The following is a 5,106-nucleotide window of genomic DNA, read 5'->3' as shown; positions in this document are numbered from 1 at the left end:
AACTAAAAAATGAGTTGGTATAAAAATAGCTAGTTGTTAAATAACATTTTTGTTTTATTTAAAAAAAAAGTATAAAGGATTTTTTTAGTTGACTTAAAACATGCAAGTAGAAATGATATCATAATGAAGAAAAAGATTTTTAAGTAGAGTTTTTGGTTTGCATAAAAAACAATTTCTTTATATATTTATAAAGTTAATCTTTCTTTACAAATATTATTTAGTTGTTACACAGAGCTTCGAAGGTCAAAGATATTTCTCTTATTGCTTATGCATTTGCAAATGGTATATATTTAGTTGTAAATAGTTTATATTATGTTTTTAATGTTATGATTTAAATCCATGTTTTAAATGTAATTATTACAAAAAACAACTATGATGTAAATTTTTAAAAATGTGCATTTATTTAGAAAAGAGTTTTTAGGAAATGTGTTTTCATTATTGTCAAAAGGTTGTAAATTTGTGATAAATTTCTCAAATAATGTGACTAAGATATTGCTAACCCTTAAATGCACTTTAACCTTAAGATACCTTAAAATAAAATATAATACCCTTCAATTCTTAAATAGTATTTTTTTTTATATTGATTTTATTTTGCCATTTGATTGAAGATGTTTTCAATTTGAATCATAGGTGCTGAATTGAATTTTTAATTTAAGATGTTTTCTATTCGAATCATACATAGGTGCTGACGTGAATTGGCGTAACTTTGATTCTGACTTGAAAACAGCGCTTCATGAATCTGTCATATTGGTATAGCAGTCTATTCTCACTTTTTTTCTTTTTTTTAACTAGTTAAAAATTTTTTAAAGTTTGAATTGCTAAATGAATTGTTAATTCAGGCAGTTCTTTTTATTTTAGGGTTCTGTGACAATTAGTTTTTTTAGACAATTAGAGTTTTTACTTCAAAATAGTGCTCATTTGAAAGCAGTTGACAGGTCTAATCAAACTCCACTTCACAATGCTGCTTTATATGGTAGTACAGGGTATGCAAACTTTTTTGAGTCTACAAACCTATTCTTAGTAATCTCATAGTATTCTTGCAGTGAATAAGTAATCAGTATCTAAATATTAATGTTTGTAATCAATTATAGACAACTTTATATGAGCTATTATGGCTGCAATTACTTTAAATATCTTGATTAATTTATTATATCAAACAATACCTTGATTAATCAAGGTATTGTTTGATTTAATACATTATTGAAGTTTTAGTTATTTTAATAAATTTAATTATAATAAATCTTTATTTATTAAAATTAAATTTATTAAATCTAAAAAAATTACTACATAATAGTAATAATAATGATGATATGGAGGGGTCTCAATAAAATTTTGTGACTTAATTGCAAGCGTTCTTTTTTTGAGCACATTTAAAAATGTTTAACAAATGCAAAACTCATAAGGCTAGTTTTTTACTGCTGTTAGATTAAATAAGAGCAAATCCAAGGAATTCAACAACTCAAATTCCTTGAATTTTTGAATCTTGCTAATCTGAGGTGTTTTTTAAGGAAAGTGTGTTTTTTAGGGAAAATGTGTTTTTTATAAGTTAAGCGTTTCCCTTGGACAAAAATAAAAGAATTTGATATTTTTTTAAGTTAATCTGCCATATGTACATATTCATAACTCCAAAAAGTGTTCTAAGGAGTTGTTGCAAGCATATAATGATATACACAACTTTTTTTATTAGGAAGTATATTTTTCAGATTTTTGCGATTTGCTTTTTTAAAAAGTTTTTTTAATTAAAAAAAACTTTTTTTTTATTGTTAAAAAGTATAGTAATTGTTGAGTTAAATATATAAAGAAACAATAATGAAGAAAAATTTAAAAAACAAGATAAAATGTTGGATTTGATTATCGAATCCTAAAAATGTTTTATAATAAATTCTTTATTTCTTCTAGCCCCTACCTCTTTGAGTTTTTTTTCATTTCTCTTTTTCTCTTCATCATCATATCAAACCCGCATCATTTTTTATAGGTTTTTTCTAACTTTTTTAAAATACACACTTGCATGTCATTTTATATATATATTTTTTTATTAAAACAAGTAATGTGTGTTCACACTAAAAATATTTTTACCTTTCTATTCAGATACGATTAAGTATTAATATGCGGATTATGACATATGCAAAACCAGATTAAGGCATGTCCGAAACCCAGATTATGTAACACCTAGTTACAATTTGACATCATAGTTATTTACTTTCACTACCAGTATAAATAAAAATATTTTTTACATGGCGTTAACAATCTGAGAAACAAAAATCTGAGAAATATATTTCCTAATAAAATGGTTGTTTAAATCTCATATATCAAGCATAAACTCTGTAATTAACAGACCTTGTAATGTAACTATTTTTTGTGTAAGGTCTGTAAATAATTAAAAGACCTTGTAATGTAAGTATTTTTTATTCATTTATCCTACTTTCTATATTATGGCTTAAGCCCTGACAACCATTAAATACAAAGCATAACCTAATATTCTTTTGTCTAAGTTTAACCTAATTTTCTCTGACCTAAAGTTGGAAAAATTAAAGTAGCTAGCAACAAATTTTTGATCATTGAATGAATATTCAATTTTTTAAATAAAATTTTAACTTTCTGAAAAAAGTTTTAATGATTTAATGCATGCAACTAAATTTTTTTGTGGAGAAATCCTATTTTAACATTTTGTATCTAAAAAATTATTTTTTAATCTCTTTTGATAACATTGTTTTGTCACCAAGTATTTATAAATCCTAAACTCTGCAATTGCAATATTCCATCCTAATTGTTTGCATTTTTTATTCAATTTATTGTAAAAGCATTAATTCTATATTGCAAAAACTTTTTTTTAACTATCAAAACAATAACTATATTTGTTATCACGATTTTTACAAATTATCTATATTGTTTATCTAACAATTAAGAAATTAGAAGTTTACAAGTTTTATAATGATTTTTTTTTAAGGCACACTTGTTTGTTTTTAAAGCGCGATTCTAATCAGAAGTCACTAGACAAAGATGGAAAGGTTTTTTCTTATTTACATTGTTATGAACCCTCTAATATTACTTCTAAAGTTTATTTCATTTATTTACTTTATATTTACTTTTATATTAGTATTTATATTTTGTATTTTATACTTATATTTACTTTAAAAATTTTCTAATTTAATTTATTTACTTTTAAACTATAATGTTATTTATTTAAAGGACCCTCTAATGATTGCTTTGGGCAACACTCATGTAGATATTGTGACACTGTAAGTAAAAGTATCCTCTTAAAGTTATGATACATTTTGTAAACATTTTTAAAATAAAACAGTTAGTACAACCTTAAACATTTGTCTTAAGTAGTGCTAACTGCACCTTTACATTCTAAATAGCGGTGTGCTGGCCCCAGAGTTTATGCTGGAATTTATTCATTTTTATCTTATAAGGGTCTTTTGAAATAAAAAAATAATACTTTGAATACAGTGCACAATCTTGTTTAAAATATTTATTTAACCCTATTTTGTACTGCACTTTTATAAAACCTATTCTTGAATATGCATTACCGATATGGAATCCTTGTAACAAAAATTATATACAAAAATTAGAAAGTGCTCATCAACAACAACTAAATTGATTTCAGAGTTAAAGTATTTTCTCTATAAAGCAAGGTTAAATAACTTCAACTAACTACATTTAAAACCAGTAGAACAAGATGTGATTTAGTTTAATATTATAGATTTTAATACATTAGAAAAAGTGTTTTGGTATCAGCAACTAGATGCAGTAATATCTATTTCTTCTAATGGTCCAAATGCAATCATTTGAGTCATATAGTTATTTTAGCTAATACATTTTATTATTATTATTGAGTTTTAAATTTATTGCTTGTTTTGTCTACCACCATTTTATTTAATTGCAATGTAATCATAGAATTGAAACTACACCTTAAGTTTGTAACTTGATCTTTCTATTCGGTCAAAAGATTTTCAAAGTGGTAAAAAATGATTTTAAAAAGTAATTTATCAAAAAATTTTGCTTGAATACTACGTATTTTTAAATAATTATTTCAAAAATTATGCCAATTATGCTAATTGAATAATTAATTGAATTTATAAAGATATAGTTCTCCAAATAAAAGAAATGGCCAATGACCAAATAAAAGAAATTTTTATTAGTCTAATGACTAATAAAAGTTTAATTTTTAGTTTTTTAAATAATTATTAAATTTTTATTTCAAATTAAAATTTGTATTTACTTATTATAATGTCAATAACGTTTTTATAATTCCTAGATTATCTATAATTCAGTTACTTGATAATTAAAAAAAAATTTCAACGCAAAATATTGTTTTAGCTATTAGCAATTGGGCGATAAAAATTACCAATTGATTTTGATGGGTCTGTTTAGAAAAATCCCCAATAGACTTTTGGGAACCAGCATGCCACTGATTTTAAATTAATATGAATCAAATTTCCATGTATATTAAAACCAGGGTTGTTAGGTTTAAACCAAATGGTTTAAGGAAAGTAAAGCAGGGGTGTGTTTATAAATATATCTTTCATGTAAATATTTAATATAAATACAACTATTTAAAAATATAAAGATGCTTCTGAAAATGAATTTCTCATGTATATTAAATCTACAGTTCTGTTATTTAATCCACATTGCCTAGTTGTTTTTTAAATACGACAAAAGGTCAATAGATAGATAGTGATATAAAATTAAAAAAATACACAAAATGAAATGCATATAAAAAACTCAAAGCAAAATCAAAAAGTGCAATGAAAAACCGTAATCTGAATTTTACAAGAACTCATCCATAAAAAGTTAAATTATATAAGTTATTTTTAATGATTTGTTGTTTTCCTTTTTGTTATTATAGTGCTTGTCAAAATTTTTATATTCAATGACATTTTTATTCACAAAGAAGAAGAAAAATGAACAAACTTTTATAATAATAGACCAATATTAATATCAGTAATTATAATAGTATGTAGTTTCATAAAAGCGATCTATTGTTTTTATAAAATGATCTTGGATTGTATAAATGTTTTTTTAAATTGTTGTTTTATTAAAGTGGTTGATTATGTTATAGCATTTTGATATTTTTGCTTACATATTTGGTTTACATAGTTA

General features: G+C 23.6%; 1 long non-coding RNA gene across 1 annotated transcript; it reads left to right on the top strand.

Moving 5' to 3' along the window:
• The first annotated feature begins 891 nt into the window (after window positions 1–891).
• On the top strand, window positions 892–3,239 carry LOC136090242 (uncharacterized). Its single transcript, XR_010643287.1, has 3 exons — window positions 892–983; window positions 2,948–3,008; window positions 3,190–3,239. It is a non-coding gene; the product is annotated as an uncharacterized LOC136090242 (long non-coding RNA).
• The last annotated feature ends 1,867 nt before the right edge of the window (window positions 3,240–5,106 follow it).

This window comes from Hydra vulgaris, chromosome 13 (genome assembly GCF_038396675.1).
Source record: "Hydra vulgaris chromosome 13, alternate assembly HydraT2T_AEP".
Taxonomy (NCBI): Eukaryota; Metazoa; Cnidaria; class Hydrozoa; order Anthoathecata; family Hydridae; genus Hydra; species Hydra vulgaris.
Note: the sequence above shows the minus strand (reverse complement) of the source record. Positions and strands in the feature narration are given on the sequence as shown.